Here is a 13,232-nt window from a genome sequence, read left to right as displayed (position 1 = left end):
GCTGGGCGATGGTGGAGATCCGCATGACTTCTGGGAGACTCCACGGATCAGTCAAGCAAAACGGCCACCGCGCTCTCAACAACTGGAGGACTGATGCACAGAGAAGTGATTGAAGTAACCAGTTGGTTTCACAACACTAGTACTTTTCACACCGAATAGTTCCATTTGCGTTTATTTTTCATTTAAAGTGTCTAATTTACATGTGAAGTTACCTGAAAGCTTAAAAAAATAAACAAAATAATTTACTGAATATTTTGTTCTTTTAATTTTGGCCAATTGATAACCCCGCACCATGGCACTCAACCATACCTTGTTTATGCACTTCAACCACTCATTCAACCAAACTCAGGCCGTGAAATGAACAAGTAGAAAATCGTCAAACCACACTGCCAGTGAACTCACCTCGAAAACGTAAACAGGTGACAATTTTTTTTTTTAATAGAATAGGCTTCCCTTGTTTTCTACCACGCAAGCAACGCGGCTTTTCCACCGCACCACGTTGACTACATAAATAGGGAATAACGGCCGCACGCCCTAGCACGTCTGCCACCTCGCGGAGCATGCGTGACGGTCGCGCGCACACAAGTGCGTCATTTCCGTACGTTTGACGCTCTTGCTCTTCCATTTGGGGAAGGCGCCACGTTAAATGGCTTCATTTTGCTACGTGCTCCCGTCTCGCGTGCCTCAAGTTAATAGAAGCCTGGTAGTAGCCGCAAGCTAGGTCTACTCTTGGTCTCGTTGAGACAATAGATATTGGGCCGATGGCGGCACTTGTGACAGGCCAGAGCGCGGTAAGCCTGAGTGACGTTTGTGTTTGTCTCTCTAGAAGTCGGCCTATTAAGGCAACATTCTCGTTCGCCACCCCACTGCCGGAGTCAGCAGCCAGGAAGGTCAGAGGAAGACCGCAAGGTAAATACGAAACTCTGCGTGAGCGCAGAGCGTCGAGGCCTGTGGCCCAGTCCTTTGCCTCAAATCTAGTGGAGAGAATCAGGAGTAAACATTGCTGCCTCAATGAACACTCAAGATTCCGGGTCAATGCCTGAGTACCTCATTCATTCATTCAGTGTTTCTGGTTTGCCTGCTGGGAGCTGCAGCCATAGCTGTTCAGCCATTAAAAGAGGGGACTAAAGGTACACTTTTCTCAGAACTAAATACCTGCCAATTCTTTATGTCTGCGTTTGTGAATGGGCCAGGAACTTTTACTTCAATAACAATACATGTAATAGTGCCGGTATGTTTTTTAACGTGGAAGTTGTCTTTATTCAGTTTTATAATAATTATTAGTTTACACACTTTTACGCTACGTTTGACATATTTTCAACTTGTTTTTGTTAATAGTTAAAGTGTTAAAAGTACTGGTTCTTGCCAGTTTTCCTAGGTTGTTTACTGGTCGAGATAAGAAAACTCCAGCCGTGCCACCTAAGTACTGTAGCGACCCTAAGCTCAGTCTCCTGTGACACACTAGCGTGATAACTGCAACAGCAGGCTAAAGATGTGCATCATGCCACAAGAGGGTGACTGCACAGCTCTGTAAATTTGTTTGTGGCTCGCCTGGAAAGAATGACTACAAAGCACTGGGTTCATGTTAATGACTGGTACCCTCTCAGAAAACAAAAACTGGTTCTAGGAGATAAGAGACTTTAATTTTTGTTCAACCTAAGCGTGCAAGTCATAGTAGATGATTGTTGCATGGCTTTCTGTAGCTGTTTTATTGTCCTGTATCATCATCCCAGGTACCAGAATAGATTGAGCATATACTTGTTGACATCTTATTTCGTCCCATTGAGGGTCTTCTCATATGGACGACAGTACTCCTCCAATGAGGTCTCCAAGAAGTAGTAATAAAGTGCAGCATAATGATTGACTCTTGCCTCTTCAATTTTAGGTGTGCTGGAACAAACCAACAACTCTCAAACTCTATTATGGAAATCTAAAAGAGTGCCTAATGAAAATCATTAATTTTTAAGACCACCCTCCAGAGGATTCAGTCATAGTCTTAGTAATAATTAAAGGTGCATCTTTATTGTTTTCATGCTCTCCACAGAAAAGAAACAGAAAATGGAGATAGTGCCTTAGACAATGTGTGGAACATCGCCTAATACTTTTATTAAAGCCAGTTTAACATCTTCCGCCAGCTTATTTTGAGTGCTCACTGTCAGATTATTGAGCAGTTCATTGATGATTCACCCAGCACTGAAATTAAGGTGTTTAGCAGGATTAACACGATCATTCATGCAGTAAAAGGATGCATCATACCTATCTGTCCATACACGTTGAAGTATAGTCTACTTGAATGGTATTTCTGCCTCCGGTGGAACAAGACTGCCTGATTTTATCTCTGGCAAAAAAACAAGGGAAGGAAAGCAAGAACCCTACCTCCGCCCCAGCCATCAGCAGAGGAGAGATGTCCTTCAAACTGGGCCTTGAGTTCAGCAGAGACCTGGATGACACAGGGTCAGCTGTTTGTAACTTCATGTTGTGCTTCTCTTTAGCACACCTCCGCACACCCCCAAGCCTCCACTGGATATTTCACAGGTTTGTTCACCTTCGTCTGGCAGCCTTCTATCCCCCTCATTCACTGTGTCGGAGATAACTGCGGCATCCTGACCCAACCCCCCCCCCCCCCTCTTTGTAGGTTGAGCAAGATATTTGGTCAACTTGTCTCAGATCTTCCAGAGGGAGCGATGTAAATGGGGCTTCAACTGAATCCCAGAAAAACCACACCATCATGAGTGTTTGCCAGCCCACTCCCATATCTCACTTTCAACATTTTTAGCTTTGTCTTGATAGATGAGACTCGCCTCAATTTCTGTTTCATAAGTATTTTTATTCTTGAAATAGCGCTGAGTATGTACACACATCTTGCAGTTAATTCCATGGCTAGAGTGGGTTATCCAGAAGACATTCTACTTTGTTGAACTGGCCAACCACATATTTGCCACATATTTAGTTTAGTTTAGAAATCTTTTCCTCCTAGTGCCAAACCTTAAAACTAAACTATCTAAATTCTGACATCTCACATGGTATGGTTAACATTGGGAGTACCCTGGCCAATCTGACAATGAGCCCAAAATGATGGCTTTTCCACTCCATTTACAATCCAGAGAGGAATCCGGACCACTACAGACACCTCAGGCACTGTCAGACCCGAAGCAATTAAATAGACCAACCTGTTTGCATAGGACACAATATGCTCCTTTCCCCCCTAAAACAGGCCATAAATGTGTCTCCTTAACAGTCAGATGAGCGGGTCTGTCTCCAATGCGAAAAGAGGCTGGAGAAGCAAGCTACTCGCTGCAATCCCCTTTTCAATCGCTAACAGTCGCAGACAAAAGCACCAGTCTACCACTTGTTTGCAGTTAAGTATAGAGTAGCTTCATCCATTTGATAAATTAAGGACCAGATATGAAGCCTTCATTTCCCTTAACATACCCTGCTAAGCAACAGTGTTGAATGCTTTCTCTGTGTCGAACGATGCCATTGCATATTCTACCTTTTTATTTGTTTCCTCAGTTAACACGTCCCCTCTATTCATTAAAGTTTTCATGAGAGGCATAAACCACTTATCTCAAAGATCAGGAATGCTATGACCTTGTACAACTGGTTATCCAGTAACTTGCTAAAAATGTTGGCCTTCCTAATCATTGAGGGGTCGACTATCAATATCTTTGACTCCATTATGCACAGAAGTACAAAGGTGCACCAAATATACTTTTTTATCATGCTGACATAATGAAAGGGGCCAGTAATGGGTGTGCCAAACATCTATGTTTATAACATACAGTATAGGAGTACTCCGAATGTCAGATTTACTCCGTAGGAGTTATCTAAACTTCTCCATCTAGTAGTTATCCAGACAGTCTCCTTTTCTAATCTGCCAGGTTAAACAGGGCTGTCTCGAAATCTGCTTTGTTTTTTTTCTACATCTGCATTCTTGGTCTTGAACAGAGTATGTCTCCCCTTCTTCAGTTACCGTCTAGTGCCTATACATTTTCTAATGTACAATCTGTTTACAGCTACTTTCATCAATTCCATCTACAGGCAATGGAACAGTGGTTTTCCTTTGAGTAAGTACCTATCATTAGTCGGACCAGGGCTTTAAGTGGGCTGGGTCCTGCCGGTGCTCAGCACTGGCAGTTCTTAAAAGCAAATAGCGATACGGGTCCCTTTCAGGCTCTCTATTTTTACCGTCAGGGTGATGAAAAAAAAAGATTAACTCTGCATCCATCACTGCTTTTGATATAACTTCAAAGACTCATTTTCAGTTTTATATAGCGCAAACATGAGCACCAGTTACATTACACAAGGACACATTCTTGTTTTGAATTACATGATGTTGATTGAGCTGACTTGAGGCTCCAACCTGATTTCTTCTCAGCTCGAAAGTCGGCAGCTCTAGCCTTACGCCACAACCTCGCCCACGAGCGAAAGCATTTTCAATTTTCATACTACTAAGTCCTAGTTTTTGCTTATCTATCCTATGCAATTTACAACCATTGACAAAGCCAGTAGCCCTGGCTTGTTGTAGGTGTAATGTTACTTGTATTATATATCTGAATGAATGGACAGACACAGCAAAATACCAGTGGGGCTGCACACTATGCGAAGTACAGATTTTTAGCTTAATGGATTTAAGCCATGCCCTTAATTACATCGGCCACCACCGTATGAGCGACCCCCCCCAGTTTTTTCAGCCCTCAGTAGGGCCATCATAGAGCAATCAAATGCTCAAAAACTGTCATTAAGCATGGTTTGGTAAAATACAGGAGGCCAGTTGGCAGCTCCCTCGCGACCACACACACTCAACTGTCCAGCTGGAGGATCATGGTTATTCAACTCCCGAAGATAGGTCAGCCATTACACTGCTGCCAGAGTTGTGATGATACAAGTCCTTCAACTGAGCCTTAACTCAAAACAGACAAATTATCTAACAGGATAGTTTGCATCAGTCTTGGCACCTACATTGACTGTAACTCTCTGAGCTGTACTTTCCAGACCAGCGCTCACTGAAGTTGCTGCCACTACTCTTATTGGTTGCAGAGCATACCCAGCAGTCACCGTCCCACTTTTTTCTGTGGCTGCCGCTGCTTTTGCATCAGGTTCATTTTCTATTGTTTCAGAATAGCAGGTTAAAAATTCACTTCACCAAAAGCATGAACTTTCATTCTTGTGAAACACTTGTCTTGCTGCTGAAATAGCGGTGTTACAGTTAACTTGGATTAATGTGGATTTTATATCCCAGTTCCAGCCTCAAATTCAACATCACCGTAGCATATCTTAAACAGCTGAAAACAAGTATTACTTGTGCAGGTCCAATTAGCTGGACTTCAGGGAATAGACCTGGAACAGGTATTTTGTCCATGGCTATCATAAATGCCTCTTTTTGCATGATCACCCTTAAGTTTTTGGAAAGATGCTGTTGGTTTTTTGACTCTGAAGGTCCCCCGAGTCCTACCAAACAGAACTCAGTGGCAGTACTCTGACCCATAAAAGGAAGGAAATGTGTCTGATTGGTTCACCCATCATTGGCATAAGTTAACTTACTTAGAAGTCCCTAGTACAGGGTACCAGAGGTGCCCAGGGCCTGTAAGTTAGGGTCTTTTGTGGACTGCAGCACTTATTGTGCCATCACAAGTGTGACAAAGCAAAATATGACTTTCAGCCCGCCACTGCTAGCTGGGATAGCAGTTTTCGACGGAAAATTCAACTTTGCCATTTAAAGCAGTGGTACAGCCCCGACCTTCCTTTTCAATATTTATATGTCATGCCTAAGGTAAGCCTACTGAGCCCTAAAGGCTGGGTGCATTAAATAAAAAAAAGTTGTACATGTGTTTCTCCATTTTACATGTCTGGCAGTAAAAACCCAGTATTGTCATTTTTACTGTGGATGGCTGTTAACCTCATTGGCGAGTACAGTGTTACACGCTGACAATTCAGTGCTAACTTCTAAATAGGGGTACTAAATATGATACTTCAAGGTATCAAACTAATTGTTGCATTAAACCCGACTTGATGCTTAAGTCGAATTTAATTTTACTTATGCGCAAATGACAACTTTTGTAAGTAGCCACTTTGTTGCCTACATTTTTCCAGTGACTGTTTGTGGTTGCTGACCAGGACAGTCTTCTGACTCTGCGGGGAGATGTGAATGACTCTCAGGAAAGAACACAACGACCTGCCATTGGAAAAGACTTTGCCCTATCAGGAAAGCCAAACAGTGGCAGCTGAAAAGGTGACCTTCAAATGGAAAGCAGCCTTTGAAGGGCAAATAGTGGACACAAACAAGAGGAGCTGCTCTTTAGTTCCTGAAGACAGATTGGCGTTGAGGACAGAGAGAGGGAAACTGTGCCCAACCCGTTTTTTTCTGTGGGCGTTAAGCCCCAGGATGCCATACATCTGGGGTGGGCTAGGCAGCTTCACACACAAAAATAATATTTCTGCCATCTTGCAAGTGGGCAGAGTAGTGCATTCTGGACTACCTACATGCCACACTGAGACCAATGACTAGCAGTGCCACACCCCTTGTAGGCAAAACCTAAGCATAAAAGTGGTACCAATATCTCCCAGAAAAACATCTGTAGTGAAGAGTGGACCAAAGAAAGGCTGGCCTGTTGTTCCCTGGACTCAGCAATGAGAAGCTGCTCCAAGACTGGACTGCACCTTTGGCTAGCAAAGACAGGACTGTACCAGTGGTACCCTGTTTGAGGAAGAGTCATTCCAGCGTCTCAGACAGAAGAAATAACGAAGAGTCAGATGACTGACTTCCTGGGCCACAAAAGCTGAAGGAGCATGTGTTGGTTGCCAAGAACGCCTGATCTCCAATGTGGTGCCTCCAAGACAGAGTCCTAGACCGTCAAATGTTGTACCTGAGTCTGCTGGACCAGAGAGAGTTGTTGGGAGTGCAGTTTGGTCACACTAGACAGGAGGTATCACCAAAGTTAAAGGGAACCAATGGTTTCGCTGTAAGCAGAGACCAGCTGATCTGGAGCAACTGGTAATTGGTTGGACTTCAAACGTACTTTGAAAGACATTGACCCTCGTAGCTAAAGTTGCCCCACCGTGTTCGTGGACTGAAAATTAGCCATAGGCAGACCACTCTAGCCCTCTTCAGTGGATCAGCATCTTTAGCACCCTGTGTTCCTTGCATCACAACCACTTTTTTTTAACTATGGCGGTTTGCCCACATTTCCTAGAACTGGACTGTAGACTCCCTTGACTGCGAGGTAGTTGTCTTTTGCCCCTGTGACTCCTTCACTGCTGGAATTGATCACTCAAAGCAGGCTGGAGTAGTAGTCTGCAACGTTTTAAAAAGTTTTTCTAAAGTTTGCAAAGTTGACCGCAAGCACGATCCATCACAATGATTTATTGCACTGAGTGAAAAACCAGTGATTTATTGTTCCTTAAAATTTGTTTTTTTACCTCCCCGGTAGTTTTTTGTTATTGAGGTGTCTATCTAAAGATAAAAATATAACATATTTTATAAATTTGTGTCAGATTTTTAATGAGTGTTGTTTCTTTAGTATTAAACTGTTTTAGTACTTCTTAATGCTTAAAACTTGTCCTGTTGATCAAGCCTAACTGCCCAGAGCTGCAGCTACCCAGGGATTAGCTAAGGATTTTCAAATCAATCCGACTGTACACAGTACAGGTGAGTTTATTATTACATGGTGAGGTCTCACAAACATACCATATATTAAACCACTTTCCTCACAATGGTAAAGTCAGGTACCTTACCTACCAATTGTATCACAGCATTCATTAGCTGGTGTGAAGTTGTTCATTTCGTAGCCAAACTCTTATTAGAGCTCCAGCAGCCAACATGACAACAGGTAGTAATCAAGTAAATAGGCTTCCAGTTGTTCCACCAAATACTTTAGGAACTTGTCCTATTGTGTTATAGTAATCTTTTGAAATTTAATGTAAAAGCCCTCAGGCCAGATGATGATCCTGTTGTGTTGAATGCTTGAATGATAGTATTGAAAGTCTGTGCAAACTTTTTTAGTAAATGGCTGACCTTTGATACACTTTTTGAGACTAGAGCACAATGTGTATCTTCTGAAAATGTGAAAGGTTTTTAAACTTGAAAAGTGAAATGATAGTTGCTAACCGATTTATGTTGACATAATCACTGAATCTAGCTGCGGCTGGTCAGAAAAGAGTTTTCTGTAACAAAATACAGCTTTTCCTGTTCATATATAAAATGCCTGCTACTCATTTTTATGTCCCCGCCTACCTGACAATGCAGCTGTCTAGTTTGCTAAAGACATTTGGGACATTCAGAAAGTTGACCTAGGAATGCATTCAGCCTGTTGCTTTGGCTTTATGGTTTGTAACTCATGTTTTTTTTGCTTTCCATTTGCTGGCTTCATTTGTTTTAGGATGTCTAACTTGAGTTTGTACCTTCCCTTGCCCAAACCTTATTTACAGTATCTTTCGGAGTGCTTCTTCTATGTAGAGCAGGCCTGTAAATCTTGTTCCTCGTCACATTTGCTGTGGATTCAAATAGAGGTCAAAAGTCAGGCCCTGTCTTCCGAGGGCGTTTGTTTGCTTTTCTTTCTCTTACTTCAAAGTGTGAGGATTTATTTGACAATCTTGTTGGACACTAGGGGTCAGAGAGAGGTTTTTTTTCTAGTACACAACTACATTTCAGTGAACTGTGTAAGTATTTCAGAATAAGAAACACAAATGAAGCACCTTTTTTTATTTATTTCTGAAGTGTGTTGGAAACAAATACTTAAATATGATCAAAACAGATAATTACACAATGGTATGCAATTTCCACACATTTTCGTTTGTGCGCTGTGTAATTTCATTAGTAAAACTGTATGTCTGTGCAAATGTAATGGCCATTTCAATTGAAAATGTGTTGTCTGTAATGGTTGTATGCTACCACACCATGAATATTCCACTCTGTGCCACTCCAAACCACTGCAGTCTACTCTGCACCACTCTACTTTACACCACTCCACTGCATTCTGCACCACACCACTGCACTCTACATCATAGCACCCTATACTTCTCTACTCTAACCTGAACTACTCTACTCAATGCCAATGCACTCTTCACCACTCTACTCTAAACCACTGAACTCTACATCACTCACGTCTGGGCCACACCGAGCTATTTTGCAGAATACCACTCTCCACCACTGTACTCTACTGCACTCTATGCCAATGCACTATACTCTAACACTCAACTCCTTGCCCCTGCACTCCACGCTAATCCACTGTGCACTACTCCCCTCTATGCCTCTGCATTCTACACCACTGTATACCACTGCACTTAACCCAGCACCACTCCATGCCACTTCACTTTACTCTACTCTGAAACAGTCTAATCTAAGCCATTGCGGTCTACGATGCTGCATTGTACTCCAGTGAATTCAATGCCAGAGCACTCTTCACCCCTATACTCTGCAACACTCTACGCCAATGCACTCTACACCAATCCACTGTACTCTGCCACGCGTATGCCACTCTATGCGACTACACACTATTCCACTCCAATACACAACAGTCTCTGCACTCAGCTCTCCTCTACACCACTAACTTTTAGCCATGCTGAACAGCAGCCATGGTGGTGTACAACATGGCTAAAACACATTGACAAAGCCAATAGCTCTTGCATTAGGGAGACCTATTGGGTTTGCCAGTGCTTGATTCAATTGTGTGTGTGTGTGTGTGTGTATCTGTGGGTGTGATCCAACTTGCTCAAATAGTATTCAATTTGATATTTCAGGTTTAGGTAAGGCTATTGAAATGCACCTGTTAACTACGGATGATTGATTGTAAGCTTCTTGCAATACTAACCCTGATATGTAGACTAATCACTTAAGTCATTTGCACTTTGTCTTGTAAACAATGATTTACCCTCAGGTAAACAGTGTTTATCATACTTAAAACTTAATTTGAATTATGCATACTTATTTTCATCTACCTTTTAATTTCACCTTACCTATTGAAATAATACATTTCTGAATTAGAATTGTTCACGTCCCTGTAATATAGAAACTTTAACAAACTTCCTTATTCTCAGATGAAGGCATAGCACCGCAATCCCATTCACCTATCTTTGGAAGTGTTCTAACAGTTCTGGATCACTGTAAATGCATTTGAGGGTACCTGTTGTAGCGAAAATGGTCCTTTATTTGCTAGCATTCATATTTAGATCAGCTTCAGGAAATGTTGCATATGACTCAACATCAATAAAAAGTCAGCCATTCACCGCAGTATCCAATCGCTAGTGTCGAACATTAGCGCAAGATTCTGGCAAACAATAAACAGTCTAAACAACCTGAACGTACAAAGAGTAAACTCACACCTGACAGAGGAAGCTTGGGCCTCACATCTGCTGCTTCATTTTAATCCACCACTGAAGCAGAGATTCTGCAACATCACTGAGGCAACCCTTTCCGACATATCGGTCCCAGTAGTAGTAAACGATCATCTTTCATTTACTACTCTTCAGATTAAGCACAGGATAGCTAAAGGCAGGCAAGCTGAGGGTGCTCGGGGCCCTAACGGGATGGGACCGATGCTATTCAAAAAAGATCCGGAGTACTGGGCCTCTGCACTACTACCGCTATTTGTACACATCTCTGGAGGAGATAATATCCCGAACTCCTGGAGAGGGTCCATTATATCCCCAATATATAAGGAAGGGGACAATTCAAAGCAAATAGCTACAGGCTTGTTGTTTTAATAGTCATCGAGGCCTAACTACGCTGGCCTCCTGGATAACCTCACCACCTGGGCAAAAGAAATATCAATAATCCCCATCAATCAAACGGGTTTTTGCAAAGGCATGGGAACAACAACGAATATACTTGCCCTGTCCATACTAGCAGATGGCGCCAAATTAGCAAAATACCCTCTCTTCTTTTGCTTTATCGACTATTCATCAGCCTTCGATAAAATTGACAGGAACAAACTTTGGCACAAACCTGAGGAAAAGAAAATCACATCTGCTCTTTTAAATCAGTTAAAACTTCTACATACCAAGACGAGGGTCAAAGTAAAGTTAGGAGAAGGAAACTTCCTGTCCAGAAAAGTTCCAACAACCATGGGTCTGAAAAAGGGGTGTGTGCTGGCCCTGATGCTCTTCAACTTGTATATGGCTGACCTATTGACAGAACTAGACATTTGTAATTCTCCAGTATTGGGGTGTCTTTCATGGATTCACATGCTTTAATATTCCTCGTCGTCGAAGTGGGAATCCCACGGTACATCAAAAAAGCAATAAGATATATATATATATATATATATATATATATATATATATATATATATATATATATGAATAAAATACATATATATATATATATATATATATATATATATATGAATAAAATACATATATAAATAAACATCATATATTTTAAAATAACATACAAAGTCAAAAGTACCATAGGATAACATTGACACATAGGAATGCATTGAAAAAGAAATCACTTTACTGACATATCCATGTCGTTTTTATAGTCCAAACTCCAGCCAATCAGGCGCAAACACCCTCTAGAACCTTCTCCTCAGAAGCTCAGGCCCTCAGATTTTCTACCGCACGTCGTGTGAAGGGAGTCTCCCTTAGCTCTGCTCAGTTTTTCTCTGGTTTTTGGATATCTTCAGCTTTTCCTGATGTCTTCAAGTAAGAAGTCTCTTTTCCGTCCTTGCGCTTCTTGTGGGAAGTTGAGGCTCTTTTCAGAGGACCCTCACGAGAAGTGTATATACTGCCTCTATCCAGACCATGAGGTAGGAAACTGCAAAATTTGCAGGACTTTTTCTCATAAGACTCTAAAGGATAGAGAGGGCCGCCTCCTTCTGTGGCTACAGAAGTTGAAAGTCACAGATAATCCTCTCTCTGACGCCGAAAGTGTGGCTTCTGGACGCACTGGAGCCTCCTCTAAGCGTAGCAGTGTGCATGACTTGCCCTCCCCTTTTCTTAAAAAGAGAAAGCTTCACCTTCTGGAGGTTGCTTAAGTGCCACTACACTCTGCTGCTACGCCCACGTCCCCGAGATCTCACTCTCAGGCGTCTGTGGCTCTCCCAGCGCATGTTTCCTCTCATAAACGTGCCCGTCGACGAAATCTGCTGCTTCTACTACTTCGTCGGTGACGACGGCTTCCAGCAGGTTCCTTATGCCGTCGACGATTCCTATATCTTCGTCGACGGCGAAGAAACCTGTGGCACGTCGACATCTAAATCTTCATCGACGACGATCAAGAAGAAGAGATCCTCCTCGTCGACGGTGACTAAGGCTTCGGCGGCTTCGTCGACGGTGGTGGCTTCGTCGACGGTGGTGGCTAGTTAGTTGACGGCAGGTCTCTCGTCCACGCCAAATTTTGCATCTCTTCCATTGGTGCCTGTTTCTATGCCAACACCTGCTTCTGTCGATGATTCACTCCTGCAGCGTCGTCACGCTGTTTTGGATTCCATTACAGTGCCACCAGCCACTCAGCCACCTCCACAACTGTTTCCCTCTTCCAGGCTGCTCGCAGTCCATTGGAACTTTTCATAAAGTGTCAAGATTACAACCAGGAGGACCATTATTATCAGGAGGAAGAGGAGGAACCTCCTGCGCAGATTCCGATGGCACAGTTGCCATTATCCCTCATCTCTAATCTCCAATTTATGCTGGAGGATTACAACCGCCGTTTCCCACCTTCTTCCCACGGCTCTCCACGAGAAGCGCCTCCGAACACTCCAGCTCCTCCTCTGCCAGCGGCGGAACCAACACCATCCGTCCCTTTACTAGTACCTCCTACAGAGGGTGACGCTGACATCCTTCCGGTTAGAGAAGACGGTGAACTCCTGGGTGATGATGATACTATGGCTGATTGGGACGATTACCAGATAAATTCGCCGTCTCCGCCTCCGGGGTCACCAGTGAATTCTCCTCCTGTTGATATCACAGGTTTCCATCAATTGATGGAAAGGGCAGCACAGCGTTTTCATCTCCCAATGGTAGTGAGAGAGGAGGATTGCTTTTTATATGATTTTAAAACTCAGCCGCAGAAGCAAGTTCGGGCTGTGCCCATAGCTGATTTCATCTGAAAACACCAAATTCAATTCCTGCAGTTCTCCCACGGTTGGAGAAGAAATATAAGGCTCCAGACTCTTCTCCTGCTTGCTTGGTATCCCAGCCAAAGCCGGATTCTGTGATAACCCAGGCGGCACAACGTCGCTCAAGGAATCTGTGTTCTCCGCTTACCTCTCCACCTGACCGTGATGGGCGTC

The 13,232-nt window shown here is 43.0% G+C and overlaps 1 long non-coding RNA gene across 1 annotated transcript in view; it reads left to right on the top strand.

Moving 5' to 3' along the window:
- Nucleotides 1–641: 641 nt before the first annotated feature.
- Nucleotides 642–13,232, top strand: part of LOC146772504 (uncharacterized) — a 59,466-nt gene continuing 46,875 nt past the window's right edge. Inside the window, exon 1 of the long non-coding RNA XR_014972345.1 lies at nt 642–909. This is a non-coding gene — a long non-coding RNA (uncharacterized LOC146772504). The remainder of the gene's footprint in view (nt 910–13,232) is intronic.

Source organism: Triturus cristatus, chromosome 12, assembly GCF_964204655.1.
Source record: "Triturus cristatus chromosome 12, aTriCri1.1, whole genome shotgun sequence".
Lineage (NCBI taxonomy): Eukaryota > Metazoa > Chordata > Amphibia > Caudata > Salamandridae > Triturus > Triturus cristatus.
The sequence above is the reverse complement of the archived record's forward strand: the minus strand, read 5'-3'. Positions and strand labels throughout refer to the sequence as shown.